Raw genomic sequence first — 21,019 nt, forward strand, 5'->3', positions numbered from 1 at the left:
TAAGAATAAAATGGTTAAAATCACGAGCCTAGTTGGTTTAGCCCCCGGGAAAAAAAGACAGGAACCTTTTCCTCTTGCTATGATTGGCTGAGATAAATGGATGGGCTGGGCATGCCGAGACATGAGTTCGGATTGGTCGGCCATGTAACATGCTTCTGTCTAAAACATGAGCTGCTCAGTATGTGTAGATCCATCCTTGTTTGAAAGATATAACGTTAAGTCATGGAGAACAGCATTGGCTCATTGTGTTCTAGTGACTCCTTGTGGCGGACCTGGCGCCTGCAGGCTGATTACGGTCGTCAGTTGAGCAGCGTTTCCTCCGACATCCATTTCTTTCACATGAACCATCAACTTGGACAAGTGTCTTGGTAAGAATCTTTCAATAATTATAAAAATATTTTATCTGGACACTATTTTTGACATTGCTAATAGGCAAGTAACCGTTTCACTGTACCGTTTACACCTTCTGTATCCAGTGTACGTGACAAATAAACTTAGATTGTATTTGATATAGTGTGTGTTTACCAGAGTTTGTAATGTGAAGAACAACAGGACCTGCACCAAAGTCAGATTAGGATATAGGCCAAGGACTAAGTGTATTTTTACATAGAGTTTTTCCTTATTGTAGGCTACTAGTTACACATTTTAGTCTTCAAATCTTTGGTTGTTTACTAAAACTACTCACTGTGTTTAGCACATGGCCTGACATGTGAATCCTTAAAGAGATGGGTGGGGCTAAAGCTTCAGAGGGTGTGAACAATGCTGAATGGGTGGGGCTAAAGCTTCAGAGGGTGTGAACGATGCTGAGTGGGTGGGGCTAAAGAGCTCTTCACCAGATACCAAAATATTCAAAAGGTGATTCTCTCAAAAGTGAGTTTACAAGTTCCTCAACTTTCAAAGCAGAATTACTTTCCCATTGTTCTACAGTGTATAATATACCATTTTGTAGCTCCGAGTCTCTACTTTTATCCAGTGTAAAAATAAATTTAAAAAATAACACTTTCAGAAACCAAATCGAGGCGGTTGGTCAAGTGTATAATTTAGGAAATCTGTTCAAAGTATTTTCCTTCCCACAAAAGAGACGTGATCATGTCTCAATGTAATCAAGGTATGGCAGGATTGTATCTGAAAATAATAACCTGTTTTTGGGGCTTAGTTGTGGTCAATTTGCAGGTGTCTACAGACATCTCTGGATACAACTACCATCTCTAAATACTACATCTACATTAAAAACAACTTGTAAAAACATGGCAGAGAGAACTCAAGATACATTACAGAGGAATGAAAGACGTAACAGTATTTGTGATCAGATAGTAGAACAGGACGAAATATCTATTTAAAAATCACCGAGCAACTTCTGGTCGTTGTCTATCCAAATGAGACATGACGTCGTTACACCTGTTACGACCGTGGTGTGAACAGCGGGATAAGTTTTGGTTTTGACACCACCATATGACAGACAGCTTCATTATCCAAATCATCCGTGTTTGATGTACCGTGACAAGATGCAGACTTTTCTACAGCCAGTTATCAGAGTGATGCCGACACACACACACACACACACACACACACACACACATACATACATACATACATACATACATACATACATACATACATACATACATACATACATACATACATACATACATACACACATACATACATACCACACACACACACATACATACATACATACATACATACATACATACATACATACATATAGTCAGAGCACTGTCACCACTGTCACTTTCCCAACTGTATTTAATTTTTATTTATTTATTTATTTTGCTCCTTTGCACCCCATTATTTTTATTTCTACTTTGCACATTCTTCCATTGCAAAACTACCATTCCAGTGTTTTACTTGCTATATTGTATATACTTTGCCACCATGGCCTTTGTTTTGCCTTTACCTCCCTTATCTCACCTCATTTGCTCACGTTGTATATAGACTTGTTTATACTGTATTATTGACTGTATGTTTGTTTTTACTCCATGTGTAACTCTGTGTTGTTGTCTGTGTCGAACTGCTTTGCTTTATCTTGGCCAGGTCGCAATTGTAAATGAGAACTTGTTCTCAACTTGCCTACCTGGTTAAATAAAGGTGAAATAAATAAATAAATAAACAGGGGGTACCGGTACAGAGTCAATGTGGAGGCTATATACAGGGGGTACCGGTACAGAGTCAATGTGGAGGCTATATACAGGGGGTACCGGTACAGAGTCAATGTGGAGGCTATATACAGGGGGTACCGGTACAGAGTCAATGTGGAGGCTATATACAGGGGGTACCGGTACAGAGTCAATGTGGAGGCTATATACAGGGGTACAGGTACAGAGTCAATGTGGAGGCTATATACAGGGGGTACCGGTACAGAGTCAATGTGGAGACTATATACAGGGGGTACCGGTACAGAGTCAATGTGGAGGCTATATACAGGGGGTACGCGGGTACAGAGTCAATGTGGAGGCTATATACAGGGGGTACCGGTACAGAGTCAATGTGGAGGCTATATACAGGGGGTACCGGTACAGAGTCAATGTGGAGGCTATATACAGGGGGTACCGGTACAGAGTCAATGTGGAGGCTATATACAGGGGGTACTGGTACAGAGTCAATGTGGAGGCTATATACAGGGGGTACCAGGTAACAAGTCAATGTGGAGGCTATATACAGGGGGTACGGTACAGAGTCAATGTGGAGACTATATACAGGGGGTACCGGTACAGAGTCAATGTGGAGGCTATATACAGAGTCAATGTGGAGGCTATATACAGGGGGTACCGGTACAGAGTCAATGTGGAGGCTATATACAGAGTCAATGTGGAGGCTATATACAGGGGGGTACCGGTACAGAGTCAATGTGGAGGCTATATACAGAGTCAATGTGGAGGCTATATACAGGGGGTACCGGTACAGAGTCAATGTGGAGGCTATATACAGAGTCAATGTGGAGGCTATATACAGGGGGTACCGGTACAGAGTCAATGTGGAGGCTATATACAGAGTCAATGTGGAGGCTATATACAGGGGGTACCGGTACAGAGTCAATGTGGAGGCTATATACAGAGTCAATGTGGAGGCTATATACAGGGGGTACCGGTACAGAGTCAATGTGGAGGCTATATACAGAGTCAATGTGGAGGCTATATACAGGGGGTACCGGTACAGAGTCAATGTGGAGGCTATATACAGAGTAAATGTGGAGGCTATATACAGAGTAAATGTGGAGGCTATATACAGGGGGTACCGGTACAGAGTCAATGTGGAGGCTATATACAGAGTCAATGTGGAGGCTATATACAGGGGGTACCGGTACAGAGTCAATGTGGAGGCTATATACAGAGTCAATGTGGAGGCTATATACAGGGGGTACCGGTACAGAGTCAATGTGGAGGCTATATACAGAGTCAATGTGGAGGCTATATACAGGGGGTACCGGTACAGAGTCAATGTGGAGGCTATATACAGAGTCAATGTGGAGGCTATATACAGGGGGTACCGGTACAGAGTCAATGTGGAGGCTATATACAGGGGGGTACCGGTACAGAGTCAATGTGGAGGCTATATACAGGGGGTACCGGTACAGAGTCAATGTGGAGGCTATATACAGGGTATTACGGTACAGAGTCAATGTGGAGGCTATATACAGGGGGGTACCGGTACAGAGTCAATGTGGAGGCTATATACAGGGGGTACCGGTACAGAGTCAATGTGGAGGCTATATACAGGGGGTACCAGTACAGAGTCAATGTGGAGGCTATATACAGAGTCAATGTGGAGGCTATATACAGGGGGTACCGGTACAGAGTCAATGTGGAGGCTATATACAGAGTCAATGTGGAGGCTATATACAGGGGGTACCGGTACAGAGTCAATGTGGAGGCTATATACAGAGTAATGTGGAGGCTATATACAGAGTAAATGTGGAGGCTATATACAGGGGGTACCGGTACAGAGTCAATGTGGAGGCTATATACAGAGTCAATGTGGAGGCTATATACAGGGGGTACCGGTACAGAGTCAATGTGGAGGCTATATACAGAGTCAATGTGGAGGCTATATACAGGGGGTACCGGTACAGAGTCAATGTGGAGGCTATATACAGAGTCAATGTGGAGGCTATATACAGGGGGTACCGGTACAGAGTCAATGTGGAGGCTATATACAGAGTCAATGTGGAGGCTATATACAGGGGTACCGGGTACAGAGTCAATGTGGAGGCTATATACAGGGGGTACCGGTACAGAGTCAATGTGGAGGCTATATACAGGGGGTACCGGTACAGAGTCAATGTGGAGGCTATATACAGGGTATTACGGTACAGAGTCAATGTGGAGGCTATATACAGGGGGTACCGGTACAGAGTCAATGTGGAGGCTATATACAGGGGGTACCGGTACAGAGTCAATGTGGAGGCTATATACAGGGGGTACCAGTACAGAGTCAATGTGGAGGCTATATACAGGGGGTACCGGTACAGAGTCAATGTGGAGGCTATATACAGGGGGTACCGGTACAGAGTCAATGTGGAGGCTATATACAGGGGGTACCGGTACAGAGTCAGTGTGGAGTCTATATACAGGGGGTACCAGTACAGAGTCAATGTGAAGGCTATATACAGGGGGTACCGGTACAGAGTCAATGTGGAGGTTATATACAGGGGGTACCGGTACAGAGTCAATGTGGAGGTTATATACAGGGGGTACCGGTACAGAGTTAATGTGGAGGTTATATACAGGGTATTACGGTACAGAGTCAATGTGGAGGCTATATACAGGGGGTACCAGTACAGAGTCAATGTGGAGGCTATATACAGGGTGTACCGGTACAGAGTCAATGTGGAGGCTATATACAGGGGGTACCGGTACAGAGTCAATGTGGAGGCTATATACAGGGGGTACCGGTACAGAGTCAATGTGGATGCTATATACAGGGTGTACCGGTACAGAGTTAATGTGGAGGTTATATACAGGGTATTACGGTACAGAGTCAATGTGGAGGCTATATACAGGGGGGTACCGGTACAGAGTCAATGTGGATGCTATATACAGGGTGTACCGGTACAGAGTTAATGTGGAGGTTATATACAGGGTATTACGGTACAGAGTCAATGTGGAGGCTATATACAGGGGGTACCAGTACAGAGTCAATGTGGAGGCTATATACAGGGTGTTACGGTACAGAGTCAATGTGGAGGCTATATACAGGGGGTACCGGTACAGAGTCAATGTGGAGGCTATATACAGGGGGTACCAGTACAGAGTCAATGTGGAGGCTATATACAGGGTGTACCGGTACAGAGTCAATGTGGAGGCTATATACAGGGTGTACCGGTACAGAGTCAATGTGGAGGCTATATACAGGGTGTTACGGTACAGAGTCAATGTGGAGGCTATATACAGGGTGTTACGGTACAGAGTCAATGTGGAGGCTATATACAGGGGGTACCGGTACAGAGTCAATGTGGAGGCTATATACAGGGGGTACCGGTACAGAGTCAATGTGAAGGCTATATACAGGGGGTACCGGTACAGAGTCAATGTGAAATAAAAATAAAATAAATAGAGACAGACAGACAGAGACAGAGACATATTCCATCTGTTTGCCAAAAGTTTTTTTTTTTTACTAAAAAACATTGCACATTGACGCACAACGATAGTCTACAATCACCGAGATGATCTACTGCTCCCTTCTATGAGGTGTGCTAACTCTAGTGTCAAAAACCACATGGAGACTATTACATTTAGGTAATATTGCATGATAGTACTGTACAGTATAGTGAGTACTGCATGATACAGTACTATACAGTATAATGAGTACTGCATGATACAGTACTATACAGTATAATGAGTACTGCATGATAGTACTATACAGTATAATGAGTACTGCATGATAGTACTATACAGTATAATGAGTACTGCATGATAGTACTACACAGTATAGTGGGTACTGCATGGTATAGTAGTATACAGTATAGTGAGTACTGCATGGTAGAGTACCGTACAGTATAGTGAGTACTGCATGGTAGTACTATACAGTATAGTGAGTACTGCATGATAGTACTATACAGTATAGTGAGTACTGCATGATAGTACTATACAGTATAGTGAGTACTGCATGATAGTACCATACAGTATAGTGAGTACTGCATGGTAGAGTACCGTACAGTATAGTGAGTACTGCATGGTAGAGTACCGTACAGTATAGTGAGTACTGCATGGTAGAGTACCGTACAGTATAGTGAGTACTGCATGGTAGAGTACCGTACAGTATAGTGAGTACTGCATGGTAGAGTACTGTACGGTATAGTAAGTACTGCATGGTAGTACTATACAGTATAGTGAGTACTGCATCGTATAGTACTGTACAGTATAATGAGTATTGGATGGTAGAGTACTGTAGAGTATAGTGAGTACTGCATGATATAGTACTGTACAGTATAATGAGTATTGGCTGGAGAGTACTGTACAGTATAATGAGTATTGGATGGTAGAGTACTGTAGAGTATAATGAGTATTGCATGGTATAGTATAATGAGTATCGCATGGTATAGTCCTGTACAGTATACTGAGTATTGCGTGGTATAGTACTGTACAGTATAATGAGTATTGCATGGTATAGTGTAATGAGTATCGCATGGTATAGTACTGTACAGTATACTGTGTATTGCGTGGTATAGTAATGCACAGTATAATGAGTATTGCATGGTATAGTATTGTACAGTATAGTGAATATTGGATGGTAGAGTATAGTGAGTACTTCATGGTAAAGTATACTGGTAGAGTATCGCAGAGCGCAGTATAGTATTGCCTAGTATAGTATTACATGGCAATAGAGTATTGCATGGTAGTACAGTATTGCAGAGTACAGTACAGTATTGCAGAGTATAGTACAGTACAGTAGAGTATAGTGGAGTAGAGTGCAGTATAGTGGAGTAGAGTGCAGTATAGTGGAGTAGAGTGCAGTATAGTGGAGTAGAGTGCAGTATAGTGGAGTAGAGTATAGTGGAGTAGAGTGCAGTATAGTGGAGCAGAGTATAGTGGAGTAGAGTATAGTGGAGTAGAGTGCAGTATAGTGGAGTAGAGTGCAGTAGAGTGGAGTAGAGTGCAGTAGAGTGGAGTAGAGTGCAGTATAGTGGAGTAGAGTGCAGTAGAGTGGAGTAGAGTGGAGTAGAGTGCAGTATAGTGGAGTAGAGTAGAGTAGAGTGCAGTATAGTGGAGTAGAGTAGAGTGGAGTGGAGTAGAGTGCTGTATAGTGGAGTAGAGTATAGTGGAGTAGAGTGCAGTATAGTGGAGTAGAGTGCAGTATAGTGGAGTAGAGTATAGTGGAGTAGAGTGCAGTATAGTGGAGTAGAGTAGAGTGGAGTAGAGTGCAGTATAGTGGAGTAGGGTAGAGTGGAGTAGAGTATAGTGGAGTAGAGTGCAGTATAGTGGAGTAGAGTAGAGTGCAGTATAGTGGAGTAGAGTATAGGGGAGTAGAGTGCAGTATAGTGGAGTAGAGTATAGTGGAGTAGAGTGCAGTATAGTGGAGTAGAGTAGAGTAGAGTAGAGTAGAGTGGAGTAGAGTGCAGTATAGTGGAGTAGAGTATAGTGGAGTAGAGTGCAGTATAGTGGAGTAGAGTAGAGTAGAGTGCAGTATAGTGGAGTAGAGTGCAGTATAGTGGAGTAGAGTGCAGTATAGTGGAGTAGAGTATAGTAGAGTATAGTGGAGTAGAGTATAGTGGAGTAGAGTATAGTGGAGTAGAGTAGAGTGCAGTATAGTGGAGTAGAGTAGAGTGGAGTAGAGTAGAGTGCAGTATAGTGGAGTAGAGTGCAGTATAGTGGAGTAGAGTATAGTGGAGTAGAGTGCAGTATAGTGGAGTAGAGTATAGTGGAGTAGAGTGCAGTATAGTTGAGTAGAGTGCAGTATAGTGGAGTAGAGTGCAGTATAGTGGAGTAGAGTGCAGTATAGTGGAGTAGAGTATAGTGGAGTAGAGTGCAGTAGAGTGGAGTAGAGTATAGTGGAGTAGAGTGCAGTAGAGTGGAGTAGAGTATAGTGGAGTAGAGTGCAGTATAGTGGAGTAGAGTTTATTGGAGTAGAGTGCAGTATAGTGGAGTAGAGTACAGTATAGTGGAGTAGAGTACAGTATAGTGGAGTAGAGTAGAGTACAGTAGAGTGCAGTATAGTGGAGTAGAGTATAGTGGAGTAGAGTGCAGTATAGTGGAGTAGAGTATAGTGGAGTAGAGTGCAGTATAGTGGAGTAGAGTATAGTGGAGTAGAGTACAGTATAGTGGAGTAGAGTATAGTGGAGTAGAGTGCAGTATAGTAGAGTAGAGTATAGTGGAGTAGAGTACAGTATAGTGGAGTAGAGTATAGTGGAGTAGAGTGCAGTATAGTGGAGTAGAGTAGAGTGGAGTAGAGTATAGTGGAGTAGAGTACAGTATAGTGGAGTAGAGTAGAGTATAGTGGAGTAGAGTATAGTGGAGTAGAGTATAGTGGAGTAGAGTATAGTGGATTAGAGTGCAGTATAGTGGAGTGGAGTAGAGTATAGTGGAGTAGAGTGCAGTAGAGTGGAGTACAGTAGAGTGGAGTACAGTAGAGTGCAGTATAGTAGAGTAGAGTATAGTAGAGTACAGTAGAGTGGAGTACAGTAGAGTGCAGTATAGTATAGTACAGTAGAGTGGAGTACAGTAGAGTGCAGTATAGTGGAGTAGAGTATAGTAGAGTACAGTAGAGTGGAGTAGAGTATAGTGGAGTAGAGTACAGTAGAGTGGAGTACAGTAGAGTGCAGTATAGTGGAGTAGAGTATAGTACAGTAGAGTGGAGTAGAGTATAGTGGAGTAGAGTACAGTAGAGTGGAGTACAGTAGAGTGCAGTAAAGAAGGAAGCAGAGAAAGATAAATGACAAGTAGGAGGTGTTTTCAGAAGTTTTATGAGGACATCAGTACAATATATATTTATCGTTCTTATCAAGAGGGAGGAGTCTAAAGAACAAAGGGAGAGTTCAGAAAACAAAGAGAAAAAGAGAGCAGAACTCAGAGCTAAGAACGAGTTTACAGATCAACAGGAGATGAACTAGAACTACAGAATCAGAATAAAGAATGGAACAGGAGGAACAGCGCTGTTCCAACAGCTGTCCCCCCCCCCTCCCTGTTTAGATAACTCTGAATAACAGTTTAATAGGAGGAACAGCGCTGTTCCAACAGCTGTCCCCCCCCCCCCCTCCCTGTTTAGATAACTCTGAATAGCACAGTTTAATAGGAGGAACAGCGCTGTTCCAACAGCTGTCCCCCCCCCTCCCTGTTTAGATAACTCTGAATAACACAGTTTAATAGGAGAAACAGCGCTGTTCCAACAGCTGTCCCCCCCCTCCCTGTTTAGATAACTCTGAATAACACAGTTTAATAGGAAGAACAGCGCTGTTCCAACAGCTGTCCCCCCCCCCCCTCCCTGTTTAGATAACTCTGAGTAACAGTTTAATAGGAAGAACAGAACAACAAAACAGACTGGGGTCCGATACATTCATCAAATACTGTAGAAGTCTCGAGGTGGACTTGATTTGGATTGTTCCGGGACAATGGGACCAATAGAACAGACCCGAAGTGCAAATCCCCCCCCCCCCCCCCCACCCGTACCTCAGGATCGTATTTGACGTATGTGCCCCAGGTCTGTTACACACAAGGAGATCCACAAGATGTTATCAACACTAACTCCTAGTCAAGGAGAAGAAGGGAATCTGACAGACAGGCTCAGTATGCAATGGTTCCACGTATGGCTTCGTGATCATAGATAACTCTATTTTATATATATCTTTTTTAACTTGTTTTTTCTTCCTCCTCTGTGTGTGTGTGTGTGTGTGTGTGTGTTGTCGTCTGGGGTGTGTGTGTGTGTGTGTGTGTGTGTTGTCGTCTGGGGTGTGTGTGTGTGTGTGTGTGTGTTGTCGTCTGGGGTGTGTGTGTGTGTGTGTGTGTGTTGTCGTCTGGGGTGTGTGTGTGTTGTCGTCTGGGGTGTGTGTGTGTGTGTGTGTGTGTGTTGTCGTCTGGGGTGTGTGTGTGTGTGTGTGTGTGTGTGTTGTCGTCTGGGGTGTGTGTGTGTGTGTGTGTGTGTGTGTGTGTTGTCGTCTGGGGTGTGTGTGTGTGTGTGTGTGTTGTCGTCTGGGGTGTGTGTGTGTGTGTGTGTGTTGTCGTCTGGGGTGTGTGTGTGTGTGTTGTCGTCTGGGGTGTGTGTGTGTGTGTTGTCGTCTGGATAATCGGGCTATTGTCGTTTTAGTCGTTGTCGTCGTTCTGATGGGCTATCGATCGCTAGGGCTCAGGCCCGGCCCTGCACGTTGCCATGGTGATGCTCAGGACTTGATGTTGAGGGCGCGTGCGGACCTCTCGTGGTGCCAGTCCCTCAGACGGGCGTAACGGGGGCTCTGAATCTCTGTAAGGAACTTTTCCCTAACCACCCCGAGAGAGAAGAGAAGAGAGAAGAGACAGGAAGTGAAGAAAGACAATTCACCAAGCAGTGGTAAAACTACATCACAACTCAATACGGGGACAGAAGATCTACTAAAGTGATACAGATGTTGTTTCAGGACAACTCACACACACACTACCTGTATAACTCACACCCACACCAAACCACCTGTATATATCTCACCAAACCACCTGTATAACACACACACACACACACCAAACCACCTGTATAACACACACACACCAAACCACCTGTATAACTCACACATCAAACCACCTGTATATATCGCACCAAACCACCTGTATATATCTCACCAAACCACCTGTATATATATCTCACCAAACCACCTGTATATATATATATCTCACCAAACCACCTGTATAACTCACCAAACCACCTGTATAACTCACACACACACACACCAAACCACCTGTATATCACACCAAACCACCTGTATAACTCACACCAAACCACCTGTATAACTCACACCAAACCACCTGTATATCTCACCAAGCCACCTGTATATCACACCAAACCACCTGTATATCACACCAAACCACCTGTATATCACACCAAACCACCTGTATATCACACCAAACCACCTGTATATCTCACCAAACCACCTGTATATCTCACCAAACCACCTGTATATCTCACCAAACCACCTGTATCACACCAAACCACCTGTATATATATATATATATATATATCTCACCCACACCACCTGTATATATCTCACCCACACCACCTGTATATATCTCACCAAACCACCTGTATATCTCACCCACACCAAACCACCTGTATATCTCACCCGCAAAAAAAACCACCTGTATATCTCACCCACACCAAACCACCTGTATATCTCACCAAACCACCTGTATATCACACCTAACCACCTGTATATCACACCTAACCACCTGTATATCACACCTAACCACCTGTATATCACACCTAACCACCTGTATATCACACCTAACCACCTGTATATCACACCTAACCACCTGTATATCACACCTAACCACCTGTATATCACACCAAACCACCTGTATCACACCAAACCACCTGTATCACACCAAACCACCTGTATCACACCAAACCACCTGTATCACACCAAACCACCTGTATCACACCAGACCACCTGTATATATATCTCACCCACATATATATCTCACCCACACCACCTGTATATATCTCACCCACACCACCTGTATATATCTCACCCACACCACCTGTATATATCTCACCCACACCACCTGTATATATCTCACCCACACCACCTGTATATCTCACCCACACCACCTGTATATATCTCACCAAACCACCTGTATATCTCACCCACACCACCTGTATATCTCACCCACACCAAACCACCTGTATATCTCACCCACACCAAACCACCTGTATATCTCACCAAACCACCTGTATAACTCACACACACCAAACCACCTGTATATCTCACACACCAAACCACCTGTATATCTCACACACCAAACCACCTGTATATCTCACACACACACACCAAACCACATGTTGAAGCTTAAAGATGGCTGTAACACAGACTATACCAGAGTCAGCTGTAGACATCACACACAGGCATAGGTATATATATTATATAGCTGTATAAACACACTAGCTGTATAAACACACAGGCTGTATAAACACACAGGCTGTATAAACACACAGGCTGTATAAACACACAGGCTGTATAAACACACAGGCTGTATAAAACACACAGGCTGTATAAACACACAGGCTGTATAAACACACAGGCTGTATAAACACACAGGCTGTATAAACACACAGGCTGTATAAACACACAGGCTTTATAAACACACAGGCTTTATAAAACACACAGGCTGTATAAACACACTAGCTGTATAAACACACTAGCTGTATAAACACACAGGCTTTATAAAACACACAGGCTGTATAAACACACTAGCTGTATAAACACACAGGCTTTATAAAACACACTAGCTGTATAAACACACAGGCTGTATAAAACACACAGGCTGTATAAACACACAGGCTGTATAAACACACAGGCTGTATAAACACACAGGCTGTATAAACACACAGGCTGTATAAACACACAGGCTGTATAAACACACTAGCTGTATAAACACACAGGCTGTATAAACACACAGGCTGTATAAAACACACAGGCTTTATAAAACACACAGGCTTTATAAAACACACAGGCTGTATAAACACACACTAGCTGTATAAACACACACTAGCTGTATAAACACACACTAGCTGTATAAACACACAGGCTTTATAAAACACACAGGCTGTATAAACACACACTAGCTGTATAAACACACAGGCTGTATAAAACACACAGGCTGTATAAAACACACAGGCTTTATAAAACACACAGGCTTTATAAAACACACAGGCTTTATAAAACACACAGGCTTTATAAACACACAGGCTGTATAAACACACAGGCTGTATAAAACACACAGGCTGTATAAACACACAGGCTGTTTACCTGGCCCTCTTCATTGTCTCATCGTCTGGGTCCTGCACTGAGAGAGCCAGGGGGAAACAGTATCAGAACGCCCAAACGAATCACAACGCCCAAAGGACATTGTCCACATCACTCACTCTCCCCCTCTCGACCACTGACAACCAACCCCCCCCCCCCCGACCTCACTCACTCTCCCCCTCTCGACCACTGACAACCAACCAACCCCCCCCCCCCCCCCGACCTCGCTCCCTCTCCGACCTCGCTCCCCCCCCGACCTCGCTCCCTCTCCGACCTCGCTCCCTCACCGACCTCGCTCCCTCACCGACCTCGCTCCCTCACCGACCTCGCTCCCTCACCGACCTCGCTCCCTCACCCTCTCCGACTTACTGTAGTCGGTGCCTGTGAGCTGGGCCAGCATGCGGAAGGAGCGGGACTGGGTAGTGCCTGTGCGGGGCTGCCAATCCTGAGTGTCCTCGATCAGCCTCTTCTTGCTGCGGTCGTTGGGGATGAACATGGGGATGCCATCCACCCGCAGACCGTGCCTAGTACACACCACAACGTTCCCACAACGTTAATATAACGTTAAACGGACCATGCACAGTAGACACGCAAGTTTCCCACAACGTTCCAACAACGTTAACATAACAAACCGTGTCTACACACAGACACAGACATGACGTTATCACGTGGTTGAAACCACCATGACGTGGACCCAGCGACGTGTATCCCTGGTCAAAAGTAGTGCATTACATATGGGATAGGGTGCCATTTTGGATGCATCCCATGTCATATTCAACAGACATAAAATACCAGGCAAAAAACACACTTATTCAATCACGAGGTTCTCTTTATTTAAAATAAAACTATTTTCTACATATGGAATCATGTAGCAACTACCCCAAAAAGTGTTTAAGATTCTTCAAAGTAGCCACCCTTCGCCTTGATGAATACTTTGCACACTCTTGGCATTCTCTCAACCAGCTTCACCTGGAATGCTTTTTCAACAGTCTTGAAGGAGTTCCCACATATGCTGAGCACTTGTTGGGTGATTTTACTTCACTCTGCAGTCCAACTCATCCCAAACCATCTCAATTGGGTTGAGGTTGGGTGACTGTGGAGGACAGGTCATCTGATGCAGCACTCCATCACTCTCCTTCTTGGTCAAATAGCCCTTACACAGCCTGGAGGTGTGTTGGGTCATTGTCCTGTTGAAAAACACATGATCGTCCCACTAAGTGCAAACCAGATGGGATGGTGTATCACTGCAGAATGGCAGCCATGCTGGTTAAGTGTTCCTTGAATTATAAATAAATCACTGACAGTGTCACCAGCAAAGCACCCCCACACCACCTCCTCCATGCTTCACGGTGGGTACCACACATGCAGAGATCATCCGTTCACCATCACACCTCCATGCTTCACGGTGGGTACCACACATGCAGAGATCATCCGTTCACCATCACACCTCCATGCTTCACGGTGGGTACCACACATGCAGAGATCATCCGTTCACCTACTCTGCATCTCACAAAGACACGGCGTTTAGAACAAAAAAATCATCAAATTTAGGACAGATTTCCACCGGTCTAATGTCCATTGCTCGTGTTTCTTGGCCCCAAGCAAGTCTCTTCTTGTTGTTGGTGTCCTTTAGTAGTGGTTTCTTTGCAGTATTTTGACCATGAAGGCCTGATTCACTCAGTCTCCTCTGAACAGTTGATTTGGGCTGCAATTTCTGGTAGGCTGGTAACTCTAATGAACTTTTCCTCTGCAGCAGAGGTAACTCTGGGTCTTCCTTTCCTGTGGCGGTCCTCATGAGAGACAGGTAACTCTAATGAACTTATCCTCTGCAGCAGAGGTAACTCTGGGTCTTCCTTTCCTGTGGCGGTCCTCATGAGAGACAGGTAACTCTAATGAACGTATCCTCTGCAGCAGAAGTAACTCTGGGTCTTCCTTTCCTGTGGCGGTCCTCATGAGAGACAGGTAACTCTAATGAACTTATCCTCTGCAGCAGAGGTAACTCTGGGTCTTCCTTTCCTGTGGCGGTCCTCATGAGAGACAGGTAACTCTAATGAACTTATCCTCTGCAGCAGAGGTAACTCTGGGTCTTCCTTTCCTGTGGCGGTCCTCATGAGAGACAGGTAACTCTAATTAACTTTTCCTCTGCAGCAGATGTAACTCTGGGTCTTCCTTTCCTGTGGCGGTCCTCATGAGAGACAGGTAACTCTAATTAACTTTTCCTCTGCAGCAGATGTAACTCTGGGTCTTCCTTTCCTGTGGCGGTCCTCATGAGAGACAGGTAACTCTAATGAACTTATCCTCTGCAGCAGAGGTAACTCTGGGTCTTCCTTTCCTGTGGTGGTCCTCATGAGAGACAGGTAACTCTAATGAACTTATCCTCTGCAGCAGAGGTAACTCTGGGTCTTCCTTTCCTGTGGTGGTCCTCATGAGAGACAGGTAACTCTAATGAACTTATCCTCTGCAGCAGAGGTAACTCTGGGTCTTCCTTTCCTGTGGTGGTCCTCATGAGAGACAGGTAACTCTAATGAACTTATCCTCTGCAGCAGAGGTAACTCTGGGTCTTCCTTTCCTGTGGTGGTCCTCATGAGAGACAGGTAACTCTAATGAACTTATCCTCTGCAGCAGAGGTAACTCTGGGTCTTCCTTTCCTGTGGCGGTCCTCATGAGAGACAGGTAACTCTAATGAACTTATCCTCTGCAGCAGAGGTAACTCTGGGTCTTCCTTTCCTGTGGCGGTCCTCATGAGAGACAGGTAACTCTAATGAACTTATCCTCTGCAGCAGAGGTAACTCTGGGTCTTCCTTTCCTGTGGCGGTCCTCATGAGAGACAGGTAACTCTAATGAACTTATCCTCTGCAGCAGAGGTAACTCTGGGTCTTCCTTTCCTGTGGCGGTCCTCATGAGAGACAGGTAACTCTAATGAACTTATCCTCTGCAGCAGAGGTAACTCTGGGTCTTCCTTTCCTGTGGCGGTCCTCATGAGAGACAGGTAACTCTAATGAACTTATCCTCTGCAGCAGAGGTAACTCTGGGTCTTCCTTTCCTGTGGCGGTCCTCATGAGAGACAGGTAACTCTAATGAACTTATCCTCTGCAGCAGAGGTAACTCTGGGTCTTCCTTTCCTGTGGCGGTCCTCATGAGAGACAGGTAACTCTAATGAACTTATCCTCTGCAGCAGAGGTAACTCTGGGTCTTCCTTTCCTGTGGCGGTCCTCATGAGAGACAGGTAACTCTAATGAACTTTTCCTCTGCAGCAGATGTAACTCTGGGTCTTCCTTTCCTATGGCGGTCCTCATGAGAGACAGGTAACTCTAATGAACTTATCCTCTGCAGCAGAGGTAACTCTGGGTCTTCCTTTCCTGTGGCGGTCCTCATGAGAGACAGGTAACTCTAATGAACTTATCCTCTGCAGCAGAGGTAACTCTGGGTCTTCCTTTCCTGTGGCGGTCCTCATGAGAGACAGGTAACTCTAATGAACTTTTCCTCTGCAGCAGATGTAACTCTGGGTCTTCCTTTCCTATGGCGGTCCTCATGAGAGACAGGTAACTCTAATGAACTTTTCCTCTGCAGCAGATGTAACTCTGGGTCTTCCTTTCCTGTGGCGGTCCTCATGAGAGACAGGTAACTCTAATGAACTTATCCTCTGCAGCAGAGGTAACTCTGGGTCTTCCTTTCCTGTGGTGGTCCTCATGAGAGACAGGTAACTCTAATGAACTTATCCTCTGCAGCAGAGGTAACTCTGGGTCTTCCTTTCCTGTGGTGGTCCTCATGAGAGACAGGTAACTCTAATGAACTTATCCTCTGCAGCAGAGGTAACTCTGGGTCTTCCTTTCCTGTGGTGGTCCTCATGAGAGACAGGTAACTCTAATGAACTTATCCTCTGCAGCAGAGGTAACTCTGGGTCTTCCTTTCCTGTGGTGGTCCTCATGAGAGACAGGTAACTCTAATGAACTTATCCTCTGCAGCAGAGGTAACTCTGGGTCTTCCTTTCCTGTGGCGGTCCTCATGAGAGACAGGTAACTCTAATGAACTTTTCCTCTGCAGCAGATGTAACTCTGGGTCTTCCTTTCCTATGGCGGTCCTCATGAGAGACAGGTAACTCTAATGAACTTTTCCTCTGCAGCAGATGTAACTCTGGGTCTTCCTTTCCTGTGGCGGTCCTCATGAGAGACAGGTAACTCTAATGAACTTATCCTCTGCAGCAGAGGTAACTCTGGGTCTTCCTTTCCTGTGGCGGTCCTCATGAGAGACAGGTAACTCTAATGAACTTATCCTCTGCAGCAGAGGTAACTCTGGGTCTTCCTTTCCTATGGCGGTCCTCATGAGAGACAGGTAACTCTAATGAACTTATCCTCTGCAGCAGAGGTAACTCTGGGTCTTCCTTTCCTGTGGCGGTCCTCATGAGAGACAGGTAACTCTAATGAACTTATCCTCTGCAGCAGATGTAACTCTGGGTCTTCCTTTCCTGTGGCGGTCCTCATGAGAGACAGGTAACTCTAATGAACTTATCCTCTGCAGCAGAGGTAACTCTGGGTCTTCCTTTCCTGTGGCGGTCCTCATGAGAGACAGGTAACTCTAATGAACTTATCCTCTGCAGCAGAAGTAACTCTGGGTCTTCCTTTCCTGTGGCGGTCCTCATGAGAGACAGGTAACTCTAATGAACTTATCCTCTGCAGCAGAGGTAACTCTGGGTCTTCCTTTCCTGTGGTGGTCCTCATGAGAGACAGGTAACTCTAATGAACTTATCCTCTGCAGCAGAGGTAACTCTGGGTCTTCCTTTCCTGTGGCGGTCCTCATGAGAGACAGGTAACTCTAATGAACTTATCCTCTGCAGCAGATGTAACTCTGGGTCTTCCTTTCCTGTGGCGGTCCTCATGAGAGACAGGTAACTCTAATGAACTTATCCTCTGCAGCAGAGGTAACTCTGGGTCTTCCTTTCCTGTGGCGGTCCTCATGAGAGACAGGTAACTCTAATGAACTTATCCTCTGCAGCAGAAGTAACTCTGGGTCTTCCTTTCCTGTGGCGGTCCTCATGAGAGACAGGTAACTCTAATGAACTTATCCTCTGCAGCAGAGGTAACTCTGGGTCTTCCTTTCCTGTGGTGGTCCTCATGAGAGACAGGTAACTCTAATGAACTTATCCTCTGCAGCAGAGGTAACTCTGGGTCTTCCTTTCCTGTGGCGGTCCTCATGAGAGACAGGTAACTCTAATGAACTTATCCTCTGCAGCAGAGGTAACTCTGGGTCTTCCTTTCCTGTGGCGGTCCTCATGAGAGACAGGTAACTCTAATGAACGTATCCTCTGCAGCAGAGGTAACTCTGGGTCTTCCTTTCCTGTGGCGGTCCTCATGAGAGACAGGTAACTCTAATGAACTTATCCTCTGCAGCAGAGGTAACTCTGGGTCTTCCTTTCCTGTGGCGGTCCTCATGAGAGACAGGTAACTCTAATGAACTTATCCTCTGCAGCAGAGGTAACTCTGGGTCTTTCTTTCCTGTGGCGGTCCTCATGAGAGACAGTTTCATCATAGTGCTTGATGTTTTTTGCAGCTGCACTTGAAGAAACTTTCAAAGTTCTTGAAATGTTCCGGATTGACTGACCTTCATGTCTTAAAGTAATGACGGACTGTCATTTCTCTTTGTTGATTTGAGCGGTTCTTGCCATAATATGGACTTGCTCTTAAAACAAATAGGTCCATCTTCTGTATACCAACCCTACCTTGCCACAACACAAATGATTGGCTCAAACGCATTAAGGAAAGAAATTCCGCAAATTAACTTAAGGCACACCTGTTACTTGAAATGCATTCCAGTTGTCTACCGCATGAAGCTGGTTGAGAGAATGCCAAGAGTGTGCAAATGTGTCATCAAGGCAAAGGGTGGCTACTTTGAAGGATCACAAATATAAAAACACATTTGGATTATTTTACACTTTTTTGGTTACTACATGATTCCATATGTGTTATTTCATCGTTTTGATGTCTTTCACTATGATTCTACAATGTAGAACATTTTAAAAGTAAATAAAGACCCTTGAGAAGGTGTCCAAACTTTAGACTGGTACTGTATGTCCTCCAAGTTGTCCCCCCTGACACCGTGTCAATATGTCCCCCCTGACACCATGTCAATATGTCCCCTCTAACACCGTGTCAATATGTCCTCTCTAACATGGCTGTCTGACACCGTGTCAATATGTCCCCCCTGACACCGTGTCAATATGTCCCCCCTGACACCGTGTCAATATGTCCTCTCTAACATGGCTGTCTGACACCGTGTCAATATGTCCCCCCTGACACCGTGTCAATATGTCCCCCCTGACACCGTGTCAATATGTCCTCTCTAACATGGCTGTCTGACACCGTGTCAATATGTCCCCCCTGACACCGTGTCAATATGTCCCCTCTAACACCGTGTCAATATGTCCTCTCTAACATGGCTGTCTGACACCGTGTCAATATGTCCCCCCTGACACCGTGTCAATATGTCCTCTCTAACATGGCTGTCTGACACCGTGTCAATATGTCCCGTCTGACACCGTGTCAATATGTCCCCTCTAACACCGTGTCAATATGTCCTCTCTAACATGGCTGTCTGACACCGTGTCAATATGTCCCCTCTAACACCGTGTCAATATGTCCTCTCTAACATGACTGTCTGACACAGTGTCAATATGTCCCCCCTGACACCGTGTCAATATGTCCTCTCTAACATGGCTGTCTGACACCGTGTCAATATGTCCCCCCTGACACCGTGTCAATATGTCCCCTCTAACACCGTGTCAATATGTCCTCTCTAACATGGCTGTCTGACACCGTGTCAATATGTCCCCTCTAACACCGTGTCAATATGTCCTCTCTAACATGGCTGTCTGACACCGTGTCAATATGTCCCCTCTAACACCGTGTCAATATGTCCTCTCTAACATGGCTGTCTGACACCGTGTCAATATGTCCCCTCTAACACCGTGTCAATATGTCCTCTCTAACATGGCTGTCTGACACCGTGTCAATATGTCCCCCCTGACACCGTGTCAATATGTCCTCTCTAACATGGCTGTCTGACACCGTGTCAATATGTCCCCCCTGACACCGTGTCAATATGTCCTCTCTAACATGGCTGTCTGACAGTGTCAATATGTCCCCCCTGACACCGTGTCAATATGTCCTCTCTAACATGGCTGTCTGACACCGTGTCAATATGTCCCCCCTGACACCGTGTCAATATGTCCTCTCTAACATGGCTGTCTGACACCGTGTCAATATGTCCCCTCTAACACCGTGTCAATGTCCTCTCTAACATGGCTGTCTGACACCGTGTCAATATGTCCCCCCTGACACCGTGTCAATATGTCCCCTCTAACACCGTGTCAATATGTCCTCTCTAACATGGCTGTCTGACACCGTGTCAATATGTCCCCTCTGACACCGTGTCAATATGTCCTCTCTAACATGGCTGTCTGACACCGTGTCAATATGTCCCCCCTGACACCGTGTCAATATGTCCTCTCTAACATGGCTGTCTGACACCGTGTCAATATGTCCCCTCTGACAACGTGTCAATATGTCCCCTCTGACATGGCTGTCTAGTGACCAGCGGTCAAACAGGCTGGACCATAATGAATCTGTCTCTTACTTCTCGTGTTGGTAATTCTGGTGGTCATACAAAGGCTGATCCTCTCTGTGGGGGGGGGGGGGGGGGGGAAGAGGGAGGGAAGGAAGAAGAGGGAGGGAGGGAGGGAGGAAGAAAAGGGGAGAATGGTAGGAGGAAGAGGGAGACGAAGAGAAGAGGGTGGACAGAAGACAGAATGGACAAGAAATTACACGAGAAAGAGAGAAATACTGTTAGATGAAGAATTCTGAAGAATAATCATTGACTAATCATTGATCAATAAACTTATGTTTACCATTACTACTGGTAAGAGAAAGACCTTCACTAATCATTACTAACCACTAGCTCAGATACTGACAGGAAAACTAACATTTAACATTCAAGTAAAAAGGAAGTAAAGAGAGTTTACTGACTTCTCATCCATCTGCGGGGTGAAAGAAGAGAAGAAGAGAGAAGGAGAGAAGGAGATGGGGG

General features: G+C 45.2%; 1 protein-coding gene across 3 annotated transcripts in view; it reads right to left on the reverse strand.

Annotated features, from left to right (window-relative positions):
* Positions 1–21,019, reverse strand: part of pdlim7 (PDZ and LIM domain 7) — an 81,002-nt gene that overhangs the window by 11,937 nt on the left and 48,046 nt on the right. The window lies entirely within an intron of this gene.

This window comes from Oncorhynchus kisutch, linkage group LG19, assembly GCF_002021735.2.
Source record: "Oncorhynchus kisutch isolate 150728-3 linkage group LG19, Okis_V2, whole genome shotgun sequence".
NCBI classification, from domain to species: Eukaryota; Metazoa; Chordata; class Actinopteri; order Salmoniformes; family Salmonidae; genus Oncorhynchus; species Oncorhynchus kisutch.